This window comes from Ambystoma mexicanum, chromosome 4q, assembly GCF_040938575.1.
Source record: "Ambystoma mexicanum isolate Mex_15411 chromosome 4q, UKY_AmexF1_1, whole genome shotgun sequence".
Classification (NCBI taxonomy): domain Eukaryota; kingdom Metazoa; phylum Chordata; class Amphibia; order Caudata; family Ambystomatidae; genus Ambystoma; species Ambystoma mexicanum.
In genome coordinates this window covers 958,002,764-958,024,849 of record NC_090928.1, presented here as the reverse complement: position 1 = coordinate 958,024,849, position 22,086 = coordinate 958,002,764, and positions in this window count along the sequence as shown.

Here is a 22,086-nt window from a genome sequence, read left to right as displayed (position 1 = left end):
GGTGTTTTGCATCTGATTAGCCCTATGGGTGAAATACTAACACTTTTGTCTCCCTGGCCCCGTTAGCAAAAACAAGTGATTGAACTCAGAAGAGCAAAAATAAAACACACAAACCATATAACATTATAGGCCCTTTATTCACACAATATATGTTTATGTGTATAAATACAAATAAACAAACATACATTGAGATATATAAGAACTTGAATAAAGGTTATTTCGCCGTTAAATATGAGACAGAGAAAATTTCATCTTAGCCACTACGATGCTGCTTAGTCCCTCAGTAGGTAGGTAAAGAGATCACTGTGTCCAACAGGGTCTGAAACTGAGCATCCTCCCTTTCAGCAAGACTGCATCACCCGGTGGTCCAGATTCAACCTAACCTTTGCCAGACAATGCTCTCTCCTTTATGGCGGCATTTCCCACCCTTCTCAGTTGTGTTTTGCTCTCGGCCGAAGGGCAGATCACAAGTCAAAGGGACAGAGGGTGGAAAAATCCAGTCAGAAGTGGAAAAACCAAGCGTCCCTCTCACTCGCATTCCCAGACCCCTTATCATGCACCTGCAGTGTGCTCGAACTCCCTTTCTGTACTCGTCCTGTAATGGACAATAAAATAACTATTCTCCGCAGTTAGTCCACTCAGATAATATTTATGTGACCTTGCTCTGTTTTCGCTGCTACTCGCCTATTCTGTGAGGCTCATGGAAACACAGACTTTATTACTGTGATGGGAGATGCCTGTTCAAAAATGGCTGTGCCTCGATGCCATGTTATTCTGGCTTGCATTTTCACACAAGCATTACACTCCACCCCTTGAACACTCAACTACCATAACCCGATGGTCGTTCAGAATACCTCCAGAATCTGCAAATCATTCTCCACATATTAGGAATACATGAAACACAACAACAAAAACAAATCAGCACTTTAACAATGCCAAAAGCCAGAGCAGTGTAGCATGCAGTGCTTCAGGAATCCATGATAACAAGTATTCCCACCCATCTCCATCTTGATCCTGAGTCACCTGTACCACCAGATCTTTAATACCTTTTATATGCTTCTCACTAGAGCAGGAATGGCCACCCAGGTCAAAACAACAAATCTCTTCCATTGTTTCACAACCTAAATTATGCTTCAAAAACTAAAATCAATAGCCGCCATGTTTTGCAAAATAGCTTTCCTAAAAGATCTATTGTCTAACAATAACTCTGTTAACGCCTGCAAGGTTTCATTAAGCTCCTTAACTACTAAACCAGCAAGTTTAATCATAGTTGTATAACCCCAAGCAGCTAAACCCCAAATCCCAATAATAGAAATTGCTAATGGTAACACTTCAGCTTCAGAAAATAAATGTACTTCAGAATTACAATCTGGAGTCAAAGCAGTATATGAGGTGGCACGTGTAGAATGTATAATTGCAGGTTTAATTGGATAAATCATTAAACAAAGCCGCGTCAAAGCACACGGGCCACCTGAAATATTAGCAGGAATATAAGAATAAGTGAAATTACCACAAGAAAATAACCAACCAGGAGGAAGTTTTACATGGTTCAGGTGGCTAGCTGTAACAATAGTAAAGATGCATTTCATATTCTTCAAGACATCAGTACACACCTTTATAGATCTAGTACATAATCATCTCTCTAAATCAGTGCTTTTAATGTCTTTAGCAAGTTTCAACTGTTGACATTTTTTAATGTAGGTCTGATCACACGTCATGTGATAACAGCCGTCTGCAGGAGCAATGTGTCATGATACGGGTCATATTCCTCCATTTGTGAATAGTATCATCACATAATTTACAGTATTCATAGTTGGAGAATGAATTTTGAATATCTGAATGCTCCAATAAGGAATCATTGTGTAAAATACCAAATACACTTCTCAAAACCACATCCGTTAAACAGAAATGCAAAATGTTCAATACTCGCTGGGCCAAAAAGAACCAAACATTTTTGGGTTGCCTGACCAATGCCAAATAACCGTGATGGGAAAAAGAAGCTGTAATTCCAGAAGGAGGCAAAGGCAGGATTTTATTTCTTTGCTCACACCGTTTCCTAAATGCAGTATGATAGGCTGCAACAGATGCATCCTCAGGCGCAAAGCTGATGGATGGAGTGTCAGTTTTCATCCATATTCCCCGCTCCACTTGGACAATAGAAAAATATGTCTCATCCTCAGACATGAACCTGGACCCTCCCGAATGCATTCCACGTGCCACACACAGGCACTCAACACACTCAGGATCTAAAGCAAAATTTCTGAAAAAAGAAAATATCAGTGGGGTAAATAACATTTGTCAGCCGGGATATGCATCCATTTCTTTTTCCCAGGTTCCATCACCAACACCATTTGATCGTTCCCAGCTGCAATTACATCAGCCACCAAGGCTTGGCACGGTTTCTCAACCCATGCCTTTGCAGCAGGCACCATAACATCTGATGAGCCAAATCCTTTGTCTCTGTGAATCGTTAATACTGTGGGACGCTCACCTTTCTGTGCTGTGGATTCTTTAACAGGCACTAATATTAATTGTGCAACTCTGTCCCCTTTATGTATAGGCAGTACATTTTCACTGCTGTTCAAAAGAATAATTTTAATCATGCCCTGATAATCAGCGTATATAATTACACCAACACTTGAATACATTTTAGGGCTAGGCCAGATCTTGGGGCAATCAATCCCATATGTGCAGTCGGGATTCGTACGCCGATTCCTGTGTCCTGTGTCAATGACAACAATGTCTTTTGATTGCAGCTGAACTTCCTCCCTTGAATGCAAATCCACCAGCAGACTCAGGAGTGGCACAATAAGGAGCTAAAGCACCAGAGGAAATGTCCCAATACAATAAGGTTTCACAGGCTAGATTTGGTTTTATTTGCAAGGCTGGTGTTAACATGCGCATCAATGGAGTTTCACTGTTCGCAATGGGATGGTTATTCAAATCTGAACAGCTTCAAATATATGTTCCCGCCAACCTCACAAAGTACCATCTCCAATTTTGCGCAATTGTTGCTTCAATAAGCCATTCATTATTTCAATCAGACCAGATGCTTCTGGGTGATAAGGGACATGAAAAATCCCTTCAATACCATTATCTTGACAATAATCAATGACCATTTTCCCTTTAAAATTGGATCCATAATCACTTAGAATTTGTAAAGGGACACCATAGTATATGGCTCTCGGGTTCAATAATTGAATCGTGTTCAAATGGGTAGCCCTCTTGCACGGCAAAACCAGTCGGTAGCCGGAATATGTGTCCACAATAGTGCATGCATATTGACAACCCTTACTCGTGGGCATGGGACCAATATAATCAATTTGCCAAATTTGACCAGGCAATTTACCTCGTCTCAATGTACCATGAAGTATGTGCGGACTAGAATGATGTTTCTGATGTTGGCATATAAGACATTGCAAAATTACAGTTTTCACAATCTCTAGCGGAATGCTAATTCCCCTATCTTGAACCCTCCTAATAGTAGCCTTTTCTCTGAGATGTCCACTCTTCTGGTGGGCCCATTTGCCTATTCCCTCCAAATCCTCCTCCTCAGCCCTTGAGTCCATGATTTTAATCCTTGGATGTTCATCTGCAACAGAATTGAACCAACGTTCTAATGAATCTGTTGTGCAATGTGCATCCTTGTGATTTACAGTCACAGTAGTATGCATCAGCATGCCAGCAATGTCTTGCTATATCTCCTTTCTCCACAACTCTTTCACATTCATTTTCCATCCATTCTTTTTCCAAGTCGGTAGCCAAACCACCAACCCATTTGCAACTGACCATGAATCAGTATAAATATGACAATTACCTGGGGACTCTTGGTTCAGTGCCTGATATACGGCATACATTTCTGTAAATTGGCTACTCTTCCCCTTTCCTGAGGTGGTAAGCACCTTTTTTATCTTGGGATTGCACACAACCGCTTTCCAATACCACTCTATTCCTACATATTTAGCTGCACCATCAGTAAACCAAGCATGTTCAGCTTGTTCAATACTCAATTCTTCATATGGGAACCCCCATGTAACTGGAGATTTCTCAATAATCCTCTCACCCTCCGGTTCGAGATCCATCAACGGCACGCCTGCTACTTGTTCATGCAGTTTTGCTATGCCGCTTTTACCAGGCTTGGCACTATCTTGACTATACCATTTCCATTCAATAACACTGGCTTCATTCTCATGACCAATTCTGTGCATTTTTGGGGAACTAAGTACCCACTGCATAATAGGTATTTCTGGTCAGATGATTATATCATGACCAACAGTCATTTGTTCAGTGTCTATTAAATCTCAATAACAGGCTAATAGTTGTTTCTCAAAGGGGGTATATCTACCACCTGCTTCAGGTAATTTCCTGCTCCAAAAACCCAAAGGCACCCGCTTTCTATCTTGTTTTTGCCAAATGCTCCAATTTGCATAGGAATATTGCATCGACACATTCAATTCCACCTCACCATCCCTCAATGGCCATAAATCAAGCACATTTTGAATGGTATTTTTCACTAGTTGGAACGACATTTCCTGTTCTTCATCCCATACAAACTCAAATTTCTTACGTGTAATCCTGTAAAGGGGTGCCAACATTTGCCCCGAATATGGAATGTGTTGCCTCCAGAATACGAATAACCCAATAAACGGTTGTGCTTGCTTTTTGGTTTTAGGAGTCGGAAATTCAAGAATCTTTTGTCTAGCTTTTGGCACCAACCCTCGATGCCCATTGTGCCATTGTATTCCTAGAAAAATAACGCTCTCTGCCGGACCTTGTGTCATCAATGTAATGTACAATTTGCACATCAGGTTTACATGGAATAGTGTCCAAATGTTCAGCCACCAGCCGGTGACTAATTGTTGGACTATTCATATAGCCCATAGGCAGGCGATTAAAAGTATACTGCCTTCCTTCCAAGAAAATGCAAATTGTTCTTGGCATTCATCCGCAATCAGTGTGGTGAAGAAGGCATTAGCCAAATCTATCACTGTGTACCAAGTGCCCTTGAATCTTTGTTTATTTTCAACCAACGTTATGGCATCAGGTACTGCTGGCACCAGTGGAGGAGTATATTTGTTTAACTCGCGATAATCAATCGTCATTCTGAAGCTATTGTCTGTTTTTTTGACAGGCCAGATGGGATTGTTCAAAGTCGTGGTAACAGAGCGCAATACGCAATATGCCTGCCTTAACATATCCTTTCATTGTTTCAGAAATCTCTTTTTGCCCACTGGGAATTCGATATTGTTTCATGGATACTCTTTTAGTAGCTATCGGAACCTGCACAGGGGGCATTTTTAACCGACCGACCAGGCGTGCAAATAAAAGCACTCACACCAAATTGGTAACTTTTACCTCTCAATCCTAGGGTTAATCCCTCTAGAATATCAAATCCAATAATATATTCAGCCAAGGGAACAATTAACACCTGATATGTGTTTCTTTTGAATTGCCCAATTTTCATGTCAATTCCTGTTTGAACTGCTGAAGTTTCCTTACCACCCAATCCTGTAATCATAAAATGTTTTTCTTAAAATCTGGAAGGGTTCCCATGTATCAAAGAGCCCACGTCCCAGTATCAATTAAGGCTGGAACCTCCTGTGTATTACCCGAATGCCAAAAGAATTTCACTTTTACATGAGTTGTCTGTCTAGCATAACATGGGCTATTGTAACCTGAGTTTGGCCTTCGTCCTATTCATCTTTTGAATGTGCCCCTTTCGATTCTCTCTCCACCATGGCACTAACCATTTTTCTCAGATCAGCATAAATCGTTGGGAAGGTATCAACTTAGTGGAGGACTTATCATCACCTCCCTCCAGGGACGATTCAAAAGGAACTACCTCCCTTTTTGGTTTATGTACATCCTGTTGCTTTACTTGTTTGTAGTGCCCTTTCCCGTCTAAACCACATTTTTTATACAACAAATACATATTATGTGTTGCAATTCCATCAATCTCTTCTTGTGGCACACCATCTTTCAACAAAGCCAGGAATATATCCTTCCTAGGTACACAGGAATCTCGGCTGTCAAATCTCTTGCCAGCAGTGCGTTTTCTCCCCTCCCTCTCCTGAGTTGGTACATGTGGCTTTTCCCATTCGCCTAAATCTGTGAGCTATCTAATCGCATCGACAACTTAATCAGTAACTTTTCCCGTCATTCCCACTAATAAGATCATTATGACGTTTTTATATGCTGCGGGGGCTGTACAAACCAATGTGTTTCTAGCAGAAACAGACAAATTCATCAACCCCATATGCTCCGGAGTCTCTAGGTGAATCGTCTCCTTCATAGCATGCTCTCTAATTCTCTGAATAGCTTCCCTCAATGTATACCATTTTTTGTCATCGGTCTGCCAGTCCGATGTAATAGGATATTTGCGATTACAACCTTGCGCTGCTAGTTGCAAAAGGGATAATTGACCATAGTCACTGTTACCATCCCGAGGAGGACCTGCATGCAGAGTCTCCTGTATTTGAACATCATTTGATAAGGGCAAAAATCTAGCAGAGTCAGTCGTATCGACTAGAAGACCCACAGTCCCTCCATCAAACATTCTGACCATCCAAGCCAGCAAAGATTCACCCACCCTCTGTTTCAGCCGGTTAACTATTTCACCAACTTCTTGTAGTGAATAATCTTCAAGAGCAGTCATATCTACTATATCGCCCCCGGGATTCAATGGATGGTGACCCAATTTTCGGCGTATGACGGGTTTAACCGTCAATTCTTTGCATGCAGGTTTACAGGTTTAGGCTTTGTTATAGGATTTGTTATAGGATCTGGTTCAGAATCACTGCTAGTCGTCGTGCTATCAAAAACATCTTATTGATCAGGATCCCACTCTACACCTGTGGAGGCAATCACACTGTGACTTTACGTGAATTAACCCTAACTCTTCTCTTTCGATACTAATAGCGGGCGACTCTTACCGTGGTTCGTTCAGCGACTGCTTAATATTTATCATCTTTATCATGATATAATTTCATTTGAAGTTTTGCATCAATGCAATCTGTTTCTCAGCAGCCAATTTTTCAATCTTTGAACATCATTTTGTAATTCCAAATTCCTTTGATCCATCTTTCTAAAAGCATGCAACAAAATCCAGCCTCTTCTACCGAGAGCTGAACACTCCTTCCCCTTTTCCACTGGGACTAACTGTAAACTGTAAATTAATTAGTCGGGACTTGTCTCTCCTATGCTACTATCCCAGGTCTCACTCAATCCTGTGCCACATGCCCAGGTCTGTGCAATTTTATCATAAGGGCTTTTAGAACACTCCAGGATAGTTATATCCGGGCAATATCCACCAGCGGAGCCACCTTTTTTCCTAAATATGGAGGTCATTATGTCAAAAATGAAATGGATGTTTCACTCCCCTAACATCAAAATCACAACATACACACACTTATATAACAACATTTTCAATTATTTCCTTCCTTGGAAGGGGAAAGAGAAAAAGAAAAAAGGGGGAAGAAGGGAAGAGGAACAAAAAATCATTCTCCTCTTCTTTCCGTTCCCCTCCCCCTCTGCCATACTGAGTCCAAAAACTTTAACTTAATTTTATCAGCAAGATCCTTTGGCATCCATATCAGCACAAAGATCCTGCTTACAACGCCAACATGTTTTGCGTCTGTTTGACCCTGTGGGGGAAACACTAACACTTGTTTCTCCCCGGCCTCCTTAGCAAAAACAAGTGATTGGACTCAGAAGAACAACAATAAAACACATAAACCACATAACTTTTTTAATACAAAATGGCTTGTTATAGGCACAATATATGTATATATGTATAAATACAAATAAACAAACATACACTGAGATATATAAGAATTCGAATATAGGTTACATCACCGTCAAAAATGAGGCAGAAGAAAACTTTATCTTGACACTGCTTAGTTCCTCAGCAGGTAGGCAAAGAGATCACTGCGTCCAACATGGTATGAAGCGGAGCGTCCTCCCTTTCAGCGAGGCTGCATCCCCTGGTGGTCCCAATCCCAACTAACTTTTGCCACACAATGCTTTCTCCTTTATGGGTTCATTTCCTGCCCTTCTCAGTTGCGTTTTGCTCTCGGCCGAAGAGCAGATCACAAGCCGAAGGGACGGAGAGTGGACAAATCCAGTCAGAAGTGGAAAAATCTAGCGTCCCTCTCTCTCGCATTCATTCCCAGACCCCTTATCATGCACCTGCAGTGTGCTCTGACTCCCTTTCTGTACTCGTCCTTCAATGAACAATAAAATAACTATTCTCCGCAGTAAGTCCACTCGGATAATATTTATGTGACCGTACTCTGTTTTCGCTGCTACTTGCCTATTCTGTGAGGCCTACGGAAAGGCAGACTTTATTACTGTGATGGGGGATGAGTATTCAAAAATGGATGCACCTCGATGCCATGTTATTCTGGCTTGCATTTACAGATGGGAATGTGTGAATGTGTGAGCAGGATAGAGCCATAGGTGCATAGTGAGTGTCAGAGAAGGTACGGTCAATGGAAGAGGCAAGAACAGGGGAAAGAGACAGGAGAGAGGGTCTCACATCATCAAGGTAAGGGGCATGGAAGCCATGGCTCTTTGTCATTGAAGAGGGGAGATGGGGATTAGAAGGTGGAGGGACTGAGATGTAAAAGTCAAAAATGGAGTGACCAGAGAGAGATGGGTAAATAGAGAGGAAAGGGGAGAGTGAATTAGAGAGAAAGATAGGGTCAAGGAAGTTCCCAAATGAATGAGCAGGCTGGTCGTGGAGATAGTAGAGGGAATGGTCAGATAGGAGGGATTTTGTTTTAAGGCATGTGGCTGCATAGGTCTTCGGAAGGTTAAAGCCACCCAAGATGGTAATGGGGATGTCAGTAGGAAGTGAATCAATGAGAAGAGCCAGATCAGGGAAGAAGGAATTGAGAGGACTAGGAGTTGATGGAGACCAGTGAGAGTAGTGGGGGGGAGTTAAATAGTGGCATATTCAAAAGAGGAGTGATGCAGGCTTTAATGAAAAGTAACCCCACACCACTGCCCTCCCCACCAGTTTGGGGTGAGTGAAAAAAGGTTGCAAGTCAGTGTGGAGAGCTGCTAGTGTGGGGGAGTCATGAGCGAGATAAAAGTTTCAGTGATAGGAAGAAGTGGAAGTTGTGGGTGATAAGAGTCAAACCAGTCAGTGATGTACAGAGACTTGCTGCAGATGGATTGTGCTTTCAAGAGTCCAAGAGAAAGAGTAATATGCGGTGGTGGAGAGGAGCAGATGTTGTGTGGTGGCCAAGGAGTATAGATGAAGTTGGTTTTCTTTGTAGACCGGGAGCATTTATTTGAGGGGTACTGGTGCAGGGGAGAAGGATGAAGATGGGTAGGCTGGGGATTGATGAGGAAGTGACACCAAGTTGAGACTGAAGGCTATGAGAGAAGGGAAAGATAAGAGTGAGTAGAAGGAGGAATACAACAATGTCAAGATACATAATGAAGGGTAGAAGAAATAGGCTAGTGAAGACAGTGAAGAAAGGGTGCAGCTGAAGGGAAAAAGAGTGTAGGTGGGCATGTGGAAAATGAAGGGTTGGCTGAGAAGAAGCAGGTGTGAGTTATGTGCTCTGCTAGAATTCACACGCCCAAAACAGTGTTCCTTGGTCCTGTGAAGTAGCAGAAACTCCACATGAATGCATAGTCAATGGATGGAAGGATCCCTATGCGTGAAAGCAGATGTCAAGCAAAGCATGAGCTTGGTAAAGTCTTGGCATGAGAAGGGATTCTTGCCCTAGGCCCTTTCCAGCCCCAAAGAGGGAGCTGCCATTTGCTGCTTCATATGAACTGCACTCAGTAAAAACGTGTTTAAAACATGCAGATCTCGATAACAGTCAGAAGCCCAATCGTGCCAAACAGAGGCTCGATAATCAAACATAATTCTGCTTTTCCACATCAAGCCTTCAGCGTAGACATTTACTGCATCTTTATTTTTATTGAGCCAATGTGGGCTCTTTGAAGGCATTTGTGCTACAATTGCTGCATACCTGGGCTGGCCCCAAGAATCTGTGGCACTGGAACTCATTTGCATAACTCCCAGTAAACGCTCTGAAACAAATGCTGAAAGAGAAGGCCTGAGGATTTTTTTTAAAAAATCACGCAGTTCTCAAATTAAGAACTACGAAAAGGCGAAGAAATAAAAAGATGTCATAACAGCTTTCCGCTTTCTGTCATGGGGCCTTTGGAGAGATGCAAATGACAAAGGATGGATTTGTTTTTTCCACTGTACACAAATGACCTCATATGTGATCATGTATTATGAACAATTTTCAACTCACAGTCTCCACCAAGCATCTTGCTGGCTTTTTATTACTACATCTCATTTTCTTCTCAAATGACAAAGGCACATTATGGTACACGTTATTATGGATATGGATGTATCGATACAAACGTTGCATTTGGAGTTCCTCCTATTTTTAAAATCCCACCTAATTACCAGGCTGGGTTTGTATGGGATATTTATCACTTGGGTAGGCAGAAAGTACTGCAAAACAAGCAATAATTAAATCATCACTTATTTTAACCATTGTTGCTACACTCATGATGAGGCCCTGGGGGTTAATTGTCACAGTTATTGTTATATGGCATTTGTATAGCACCTACTGCCATTGGTATTACCTTGAAGCGCTGTGGGGATGAACGCCCTTGAGAGGAGCGTAGTCCGAGATATGAGATGTGAAGAAAGGATTTCTAAAATGCGTGTGTGCATTTTTAGCCAGCAGAAAGGTAGGTTGGTGGTGGCTAGGTCCCAAATAGCAGATGAGAGGATGGGTGCTGTGACACATTGTCAAGGGAGTAGGAGTGCCAGGAGACTGATTATGTGAAGAGACGGACCGAATATTTTCATGGGACTCAGCTGTATTTGGTTGCAGGTGATGATGTGTGTTTGAGGTGGGTGAAGTCCAGCAGTGTTTATTGCAGATGTATGGAGCTAGGTGGGCCATGCGAGTGGTGGGATACAACTATGGTCTGTTGTGATGGATTTCTTGACGTTCCAGTGAAGCACAGCTGACATCAAATTAAATGTGGTCTTGTGGAGCTTATCATTAAGCCAGACTGAAATGTCTTCTGTGGAGGGCTATGTTCCCCCTTGTTGACTCCTCAGGTGCCCCTGCATTCCTGTCAGGGTGGATAACAGTTTGCCCAGGAGCTCTAAGTCTGTAAGGATGCTGAAGGGAAGAGTCAGGTTTTGAGAGCCTACCAGAAGCGAGGTGACCCTCAAGGCCTGGGTCACTCCGGAGCGAGAAAATGCAAGCATGCCCAACCACAACAGTGGCAAAATTCACACTGGGAAACCTGCGCCTGCAGTGCTCCCTGCAGGGGAAATTCAGGTGTGGAAAGGTACTACTGAGACGAATAATAAACTGAAAAATCACTCCTAAAGCACTTTAGGAGGAGGTCATGTGGGTGTGAATGCAGAGCAGCAGCAAAGTGCTAAACAGAATAAGCCTAATTCCTAAAACTTGTGGGATACCAGGAGACGATACCGAAGGCTTTGAGTAGAATGAGCGAAGGGAGAGTAGACTGAGAGAAATGACAAATTGTGGGGATGGGGTTGTGGAAGTTTAGAGAAGCGACTGGATAGTTAGAAAAGTAACTGGGGTGATTATAAAAGAACAAACGAAGAGCGTTTTGAGAGATAAAGCCTGGGATTCTTAACTCAAGGAGTTTTAGAAGAACTCGTTTCACACCCTACTGGGGGTTCAATCAGGCATCGTATAAATAGGTTTATGTTAGGAGATGAGTTAAACTCCAGTCAGAGTATATTTAGTGGCAAGATGGAGGAGAAAGGGAGTACCATGGTTTAAATGTAAGAGTCAACTACGTGTGTCTGTTTGTTTATGTGTTTGTTTTAAAAAGGGTGTGGAAGAACGACAAGAATAAGTTGTGTGAAGTTGAAGAAGAGATAAAAAGCTATTGTCTGTTTTAGGTTGTTGTTGGTGCCAACCAAGAAGTAGGTTGACGTTATTGTTAAACAGAGGTTTTGATTGGCGAGTGTTGGAGCACGCTCCTATTTGTTGTTTTTATAAATGTATCTGTGTAAACAACAGTAAGTATTGACAGTCAATTGCGACTCGTCATAATGGCAGATATTACTCCACTGATGCACCTGTGTAAAACAATGACAAAACACATGCCTACGCTCAAACAGTATAGTGCAAAGTGGGTAAAGGACACAGCAGATAAAATGTTCATGCCATGGCCACACTGTTAAAGGCAGTATTGCAATACATGACCACATACTTACACACTGCGTACACGGGTAAGAAATTGGAAATGAGGTTAGCTATTTTAGAGCTCTGGAAAATGTACCAAGAGGAGGGAGAAGATCCAGAGTCTGAGGGGTGGATGGTTACTCAGTGTAGAGAGGAAGGTATTGAGCCCTCTGCTCCCCTTACCGCGCCTGAAGTGAATCATTATAGTACAGAAGATGGAGTATTGTATCTGTTAAATATATGAACCGTCTGCTTATAGCAGTGACATTGGTCCAGAAGAGAGCAGAAGGAGAGAGGAGATCTTTAAGATCATACAGAATAAAGAAGGGAAAAGTGAGCTACCAAATATGACAACAGATTTAGAATGGGGGATTAAGAGATGGAAAGGATAGAAGGATAAAGCTGACAAGGTAACACTCATACATAATGAATGGATGGGAGGACAGATATGCTCAAGCTTGATGGGAAAAGATTCAAGGAATTCAGGCAAAGGGAATTTCAAGACGAACAGGACAAAAAAGACAGGGAATGAGAAAAGAGAGTGAAAGAGGATGAACATAAGAGCAGGTAGAGGCGAGAACAGATGTATCAAAAGGAGCAGCAAAAGAAAGAAGTAAGGGCAGAGCATCAAAGGAAGTATGACAACAGGCATAGAGCAATCGAAGAACCAGATAGGAAGAGAGAAGAGGATGAAGTGCAGAAATTAAGGGATAAAAGGATACCGAGACAAAGAGAAGACGAGCATATCGCAAACCAAAAAAGAGAAGAGAAAAGACAAGAAGAGGAAAGAATTAGATGGGAAGCAAGAAAGCGAAGAGAATGAGATGAAGAATTGTAACGAAAAAGGAGGCAGCGGGAATGCTACATTGATCGCATTCAAAAGGAGTTGATGGAACCAAGTCCAGTCATATCATGGGGGAACATAGAGGAGTTTCTTCCGCTAAAGGAGGCAATGCCCGGGCCATCTAGAGAAGCGATAGAAGATAATGTAAAGGAGGAGCTAAGTAATCCCACCTCAACCGCTCTGCCTCTATTGCCTGTATGTTGGAAACCAGAGTATGTGACACACATGGAGCAGTTGAAACGACAAAAGCCAAAAGAAATCCTAGAGGCAAGATTCCCATTGAGGAAACCATATCTGCACAAAAGAAGATATGATGGTTGTTTAAATGAGATTCCGGGAGAAGCAGAACAAATGAAGGATCAAGATGAATGGTGATGTCACACAGAGCTGAGCTGACGTACCGAGAAGAGATGCAGAGACTAGAGAATGCAGATATTCTATAAGGCATCAAGAAAGTACCAAGGATAAGTGACATCTTGGATCAAGGTGAAGAAGCTAATGCCACATAAAGCAGATGAATACATTAAGTCATTTGAGACGTGTACAGATGCAAAAGGAACGCAAGCAGACTGACAGGCCGATTCATGGAATAATTAGCGCGGCGCAAGTGGGCAAAAACGTGCGAATCGCAGTGGAATAGCGAAAATCGCAGTGCAAGTGCGAAAATCGCACGAAAAGCAGCACACATCGATTCATGGAAGGCCGTGCGCGAGAAAACCAGCGGATGTGCGATAAAAAAGTGTGCGGCGCACGTTGGCGCACAGGCCATCTAACTGCGTGCGCCAGGTCACAGCGAAAATCGCACAGGCCACAGCGAAAATCGCACATAGCGCGGCGCACGCAACAAAAGTAGGCGGAACACGGGCGTAACACTCGGAATGGGGAACAACTTGCCAAAACGTGGGCGTCACGGGGGAAGTACAGGGCACAAGTGCGCGGAACGCCCACACGCTCGCCTACAACACGTATTCATGGAATAGAATAGGGCAAAAAAGCGCACGCTCAAACCAGCGCACAGGCACAAACACGACCGCCACAAGAAAGCAGGCGGTAGCGTCTCTGCGGCTGTAAGAAATGTGCGCCAAAAGGTGCGCCAACAAATAGCACCTATATACTGCCATGATGAATGTCCTATACTGTGGCCCTCCATGACAAATGACGTGCAAAGGGGTACCCACAAACACGGACACCCGCTGACAAAAAATACGTGTGCGTGTCTACCGGGGTGCGCGGGAAGTCTCACACGCGATTTGGCCGGGTACGTGGATTTCAGGGGTGCGCGGGAAGTTCCACACGCGATTTGGCCGTGTACGTGGATTTCTGGTGTGCGCGGGAAGTTCCACACGCGATTTCAGCAGGGTATGTGTATTTCAGGGGTGCGCGGGAAGTTCCACACGCGATTTCATCAGGGTACGTGTATTTCAGGGGTGCGCGGGAAGTTCCACACGCGATTGGCCCAGTGCGAGCAGGGTACGTGTATTTCAGGGGTGCGCGGGAATTTCCACACGCGATTTCAGCAGGGTATGTGTATTTCAGGGGTGCGCGGGAAGTTCCACACGCGATTTCATCAGGGTATGTGTATTTCAGGGGTGCGCGGGAAGTTCCACACGCGATTGGCCCAGTGCGAGCAGGGTACGTGTATTTCAGGGGTGCGCGGGAATTTCCACACGCGATTTCAGCAGGGTATGTGTATTTCAGGGGTGCGCGGGAAGTTCCACACGCAATTTCATCAGGGTACGTGTATTGCAGGGGTGCGCGGGAAGTTCCACACGCGATTGGCCCAGTGCGAGCAGGGTACGTGTATTTCAGGGGTGCGCGGGAAGTTCCACACGCGATTTCAGCAGGGTATGTGTATTTCAGGGGTTCTGGGGAGTACCACACGTGAATTGGCCGTGTGGGTCCTCCCAGGTGTACGCTCCACAACCTCCACGGCCCCTGCAGGCAGCCCACACCACGGGGGAATACCCTGCACCCCTGCTCATGTCCCGCAGGCAGCCCATCCACCAATTGCATGCCCCCCAGCCAACCCACATGTCACCTTGCACTACTGATCAACAATGCATGTCTCCCACCACCCCCACCCCCCAGCCACCAGGGGCACCCACCACCAGGCCCCCACTCATGTCTCCCACCACCCCCACCCCCCAGCAGTGCAGGGGCAGCCTCCACCAGGACCCCACTCATGTCCCCCTGCACCCACACCCCCCAGCATCCAGGAGCACCCTCCACCAGGCCCCCACTCATGTCTCCCACCACCCCCACCCCCTGCCACCATGGGCAGCCTCCAGCAGGCCCCCACCCATGTCTCCCACTACCCCCACCCCCCAGCAGTGCAGGGGCACCCTCCACCAGGCCCCCACTCATGTCCCCCTGCACCCACACCCCCCAGCATCCAGGGGCACCCTCCACCAGGCCCCCACTCATGTCTCCCACCACCCCCACCCCCCAGCCACCAGGGGCAGCCTCCACCAGGCCCCCACTCATGTCTCCCACCACCCCCACCCCCCAGCAGTGCAGGGGCAGCCTCCACCAGGCCCCCACTCATGTCTCCCACCACCCCCACCCCCCAGCCACCAGGGGCACCCACCACCAGGCCCCCACTCATGTCTCCCACCACCCCCACCCCCCTGCCACCATGGGCAGCCCCCACCAGGCCCCCACTCATGTCCCCCTGCACCCACACCCCCCAGCATCCAGGGGCACCCTCCACCAGGCCCCCACTCATGTCTCCCACCACCCCCACCCCCCTGCCACCATGGGCAGCCTCAACCAGGCCCCCACCCATGTCTCCCACCACCCCCACCCCCCAGCAGTGCAGGGGCACCCTCCACCAGGCCTCCACTCATGTCTCCCACCACCCCCACCCCCCAGCAGTGCAGGGGCAGCCTCCACCAGGCCCCCACTCATGTCTACCACCACCCCAAACCCCCCAGCAGTGCAGGGGCACCCTCCACCAGGCCCCCACTCATGTCCCCCTGCACCCACACCCCCCAGCATCCAGGGGCACCCTCCACCAGGCCCCCACGCATGTCTCCCACCACCCCCACCCCCCAGCCACCAGGGGCAGCCTCCAATAGGCCCCCACTCATGTCTCCCACCACCCCCACCCCCCAGCAGTGCAGGGGCAGCCTCCACCAGGCCCCCACTCATGTCTCCCACCACCCCCACCCCCCAGCCACCAGGGGCACCCACCACCAGGCCCCCACTCATGTCTCCCACCACCCCCACCCCCCTGCCACCATGGGCAGCCCCCACCAGGCCCCCACTCATGTCCCCCTGCACCCACACCCCCCAGCATCCAGGGACACCCTCCACCAGGCCCCCACTCATGTCTCCCACCACCCCCACCCCCCTGCCACCATGGGCAGCCTCAACCAGGCCCCCACCCATGTCTCCCACCACCCCCACCCCCCAGCAGTGCAGGGGCACCCTCCACCAGGCCTCCACTCATGTCTCCCACCACCCCCACCCCCCAGCAGTGCAGGGGCAGCCTCCACCAGGCCCCCACTCATGTCTACCACCACCCCCACCCCCCAGCAGTGCAGGGGCACCCTCCACCAGGCCCCCACTCATATCCCCCTGCACCCACACCCCCCAGCATCCAGGGGCACCCTCCACCAGGCCCCCACTCATGTCTCCCTCCACCCCCACCCCCCAGCCACCAGGGGCACCCTCCACCAAGCCCCCACTCATGTTCCCCTGCACCCCCACCCCCCAGCCACCAGGGGCAGCCTCCACCAGGCCCCCACTCATGTCTCCCACCACCCCCACCCTCCAGCAGTGCAGGGGCACCCTCCACCAGGCCCCCACTCATGTCTCCCACCACCCCCACCCCCCAGCAGTGCAGGGGCACCCTCCACCAGGCCCCCACTCATGTCCCCCTGCACCCACACCCCCCAGCATCCAGGACCCCCCTCCACCAGGCCCCCACTCATGTCTCCCACCACCCCCACCCCCCAGCCACCAGGGGCAGCCTCCACCAGGCCCCCACTCATGTCTCCCACCACCCCCAACCCCCAGCAGTGCAGGGGCACCCTCCACCAGGCCCCCACTCATGTCTCCCACCACCCCCACCCCCCAGCAGTGCAGGGGCACCCTCCACCAGGCCCCCACTCATGTCCCCCTGCACCCACACCCCCCAGCATCCAGGGGCACCCTCCACCAGGCCCCCACTCATGTCTCCCACCACCCCCACCCCCCAGCCACCAGGGGCACCCTCCACCAGGCCCCCACTCATGTCCCCCTGCACCCCCACCCCCCAGCCACCAGGGACACCCTCCACCAGGCCCCCACTCATGTCTCCCACCACCCCCACCCCCCAGCCACCAGGGGCAGCCTCCACCAGGCCCCCACTCATGTCTCCCACCACCCCCAGCCCCCAGCAGTGCAGGGGCACCCTCCACCAGGCCCCCACTCATGTCTCCCACCACCCCCACCCCCCAGCAGTGCAGGGGCAGCCTCCACCAGGCCCCCACTCATGTCTCCCACCACCCCCAGCCACCAGGGGCACCCACCACCAGGCCCCCACTCATGTCTCCCACCACCCCCACCCCCCTGCCACCATGGGCAGCCCCCACCAGGCCCCCACTCATGTCTCCCACCACCCCCACCCCCCAGCCACCAGGGGCAGCCTCCACCAGGCCCCCACTCATGTCTCCCACCACCCCCACCCCCCAGCAGTGCAGGGGCAGCCTCCACCAGGCCCCCACTCATGTCTCCCACCACCCCCACCCCCCCAGCCACCAGGGGCACCCACCACCAGGCCACCACTCATGTCTCCCACCACCCCCACCCCCCTGCCACCATGGGCAGCCCCCACCAGGCCCCCACTCATGTCTCCCACCACCGCCACCCCCCAGCCACCAGGGGCAGCCTCCACCAGGCCCCCACCCATGTCTCCCACCATCCCCACCCCCCAGCAGTGCAGGGGCACCCTCCAACAGGCCCCCACTCATGTCTCCCACCACCCCCACCCCCCAGCAGTGCAGGGGCAGCCTCCACCAGGCCCCCACTCATGTCTCCCACCACCCCATCACCCCCCAGCTGTGCAGGGGCACCCTCCACCAGGCCCCCACTCATGTCTCCCACCACCCCCACCCCCCAGCAGTGCAGGGGCAGCCTCCACCAGGCCCCCACTCATGTCTCCCACCACCCCCACCCCCCAGCAGTGCAGGGGCAGCCTCCACCAGGCCCCCACTCATGTCCCCCTGCACCCACACCCCCCAGCATCCAAGGCACCCTGCACCAGGCCCCCACTCATGTCTCCCACCACCCCCACCCCCCAGCCACCAGGGGCAGCCTCCACCAGGCCCCCACTCATGTCCCCCTGCACCCCCACCCCCCAGCATCCAGGGGCACCCTCCACCAGGCCCCCACTCATGTCTCCCACCACCCCCACCCCCCAGCCACCAGGGGCACCCTCCACCAGGCACCCACTCATGTCTCCCACCACCCCCACCCCCCAGCAGTGCATGGGGCAGCCTCCACCAGGCCCCCACTCATGTCCCCCTGCACCTCCACCCCCCAGCATCCAGGGGCACCCTCCACCAGGCCCCCACTCATGTGTCCCACCACCCCCACCCCCCTGCCACCATGGGCAGCCTCCACCAGGCCCCCACCCATGTCTCCCACCACCCCCACCCCCCAGCAGTGCAGGGGCAGCCTCCACCAGGCCCCCACTCATGTCTACCACCACCCCCACCCCCCAGCAGTGCAGGGGCACCCTCCACCAGGCCCCCACTCATGTCCCCCTGCCCCCACACCCCCCAGCATCCAGGGGCACCCTCCACCAGGCCCCCACTCATGTCTCCCACCACCCCCACTCCCCTGCCACCATGGGCAGCCTCCACCAGGGCCCCACCCATGTCTCCCACCACCCCCACCCCCAAGCAGTGCAGGGGCACCCTCCACCAGGCCCCCACTCATGTCTCCCACCACCCCCACCCCCCCAGCAGTGCAGGGGCACCCTCCACCAGGCCCCCACCCATGTCTCCCACCACCCCAACCCCCCAGCCACCAGGGGCACCCTCCACCAGGCCCCCACTCATGTCTCCCACCACCCCCACCCCCCTGCCACCATGGGCAGCCTCCACCAGGCCCCCACCCATGTCTCCCACCACCCCCACCCCCCAGCAGTGCAGGGGCACCCTCCACCAGGCCCCCACTCATGTCTCCCACCACCCCCACCCCCCAGCAGTGCAGGGGCAGCCTCCACCAGGCCCCCACTCATGTCTACCACCGCCCCCACCCCCCAGCAGTGCAGGGGCACCCTCCACCAGGCACCCACTCATGTCCCCCTGCACCCACACCCCCCAGCATCCAGGGGCACCCTCCACCAGGCCCCCACTCATGTCTCCCACCACCCCCACCCCCCAGCAGTGCAGGGGCACCCTCCACCAGGCCCCCACCCATGTCTCCCACCACCCCCACCCCCCTGCCACCATGGGCAGCCTCCACCAGGCCCCCACCCATGTCTCCCACCACCCCCACCCCCCAGCAGTGCAGGGGCACCCTCCACCAGGCCCCCACTCATGTCTCCCACCACCCCCACCCCCCAGCAGTGCAGGGGCAGCCTCCACCAGGCCCCCACTCATGTCTACCACCACCCCCACCCCCCAGCAGTGCAGGGGCACCCTCCACCAGGCCCCCACTCATGTCCCCCTGCACCCACACCCCCCAGCATCCAGGGGCACCCTCCACCAGGCCCCCACTCATGTCCCCCTGCACCCCCACCCCCCAGCCACCAGGGGCACCCTCCACCAGGCCCCCACTCATGTCTCCCACCACCCCCACCCCCCAGCAGTGCAGGGGCAGCCCCCACCAGGCCCCCACTCATGTCTCCCACCACCCCCACCCCCCAGCATCCAGGGGCACCCTCCACCAGGCCCCCACTCATGTCTACCACCACCCCCACCCCCCAGCAACCAGGGGCACCCTCCACCAGGTCCTCACAATCCCCAATCATGTGCGTAATGGTCAGCCTCCACAGCCAAAAAGCCCTACCAAGTAACCCATTCACCCACATGGAAATGGAAATTACATGTTACACCCCCAATGTTCATCAAGCTAATGAACCCATGTCCGTCACACACAATGGTTGCAATTGAATGGGAAAACACCAAACATGACATGCATGAAACCAATGAGATGATACCACACAGTGAAGTATGAAAACAAAATTGTATTTGAAAAAATAAAGAATGCTAAAGAAAGGAAAAAAACTACAATGGGAATGAGAAAAAATAAGCTGCATGCCCGTATTAAAAAAAAAAACTGCAAATCAGAATCCAAAAAAATGTCGTCCAAAGTCAAATGTAAAAAAATCTCAATGCAATAAAGAACTATGTAAAAAACTACCAAGGGTCCATGAGCCCAACTGAACAAAGGAAACCTACTAAAAAACCTAACTAAAAATCAACTATATACAAAAAGTGGTGCAGTGTCCGTCGACTCCAAATCATAATAAGAAACAAAGGAAACCTAAAACTAAAGAACTATATACAAAGGCGGCGGGCAAGTCCAGCGGCTCACTCCGTGGTGTCCCGGGCCAGGGCATCATCGAACTCCTGTTCGATGTCCCGGAGGCGGTCCAGTTCCATGGCCCCGAGGGTCCGCAGGGACGACGCCGTGTTCTCCTCCAACCCCCTGCGGATTTCCTCGAGGCACTCGGCCCGCCTCAGGGCCCTCCGCATGGAGTTCTCCGCCCTGACCATTGTGAGCCGCGCCTCTTCCGCCCGCCGCGGCTCCGCACCTATGGCGTGGCCCAACCGCTGCCACACGGAAGACACTCTCTGTCCTGGGTCCCCCTGCCCTCCGGCCGATGCCTGCCCCTCCGATGTCGAAAGCCCCGAGCCTTCATGTCTCCCACCATGTTGCTGCTGCTGCTCTGCCTCTGCCCGTGCACTGCCTCCTGCTGCCTGCACATCCTCCGCCGGCTGGGGTGCAGTTGTTGATGTGGCCACCCCTGCTGGACCTCTGACTCCCGACTGTGGCAGGGATGCCTCCTCCACCAGCCTGGCCGCACCGTCAGAGGCAGCTCCACAGGGCACCCAGGTGACTGATGGGTGGGAAGATGGCACAGAGGACGACTGGCGCGTATGGGGACCAGTTGAGGAGGGGGTCGGAGCAAGCCCCATCAGACGGAGGAATCCGGCCTGGGAGGACCTGTCCCAGCAGGCTGACGTGGTCAACGAGCCATTTGAGATGACGTGCAGTCTTTCCATGAAAAGACTGCAGGTCACCTCGCATGGCCCGTTGACGCAACGCCACACCAGCCAGGACAGGCTCAACCCGGACCTGGATGGCCACGTCCGCAGGCAGAGGAAGGCCAGTTGACGTCAGCTCATCCCCTGCCTGAAAACGGGTCTGGACGTAGGCATCCCTGCTGGTGCAAGATGATGCAGGGACAGGATCGGGGACAGGATTGCACACAGGCACCTCCGCGGCGGCCTGTGCTGCCTCCTGTCCCTGGTCCTGCAGTGCACCACTAGCACCAGTGGGATCCCCACCTCCAGACCCCGTCTCTGGTGCTTGCACGGCCTCCTCCTCCACCAAACCCCCCACCAACCTGGATGACTCCGTGCCATCTTCCCCTGTTGGGCCCTGTGGGGTCCCAGCTGCCCCTTCTGCTGCCGAGGAGTCCAACTGCAACCTCCGCCTCTTGGACCTCCCCCCGGCAGCTGCGGCCTGGGACGCGGCACCGGACTCCTCACTCCCCGACGAGATGACAACATGGGAGGGGAGCCGGGCCTTGCGTCTCCGGCTGGCGGTCGGATCCCCGCCGCTGTGCTCCACAGCACCTTCTCCGCCCTCTTCATCAGTTGACGCTGCAGACAGGGAGAAACAAAACACAGGCATCAGGGCACTGTACAATGGACACATACACACATGACAGTTGCACATGAGTGGCATTGGCAAACCTCAGACATGTCATCACAATCCCCAACACACATGTCATTGCAACTCGCACACATGAGCCATACCACAGCCATATCGCAACTGCCAGCACCATCCCTACACATACAA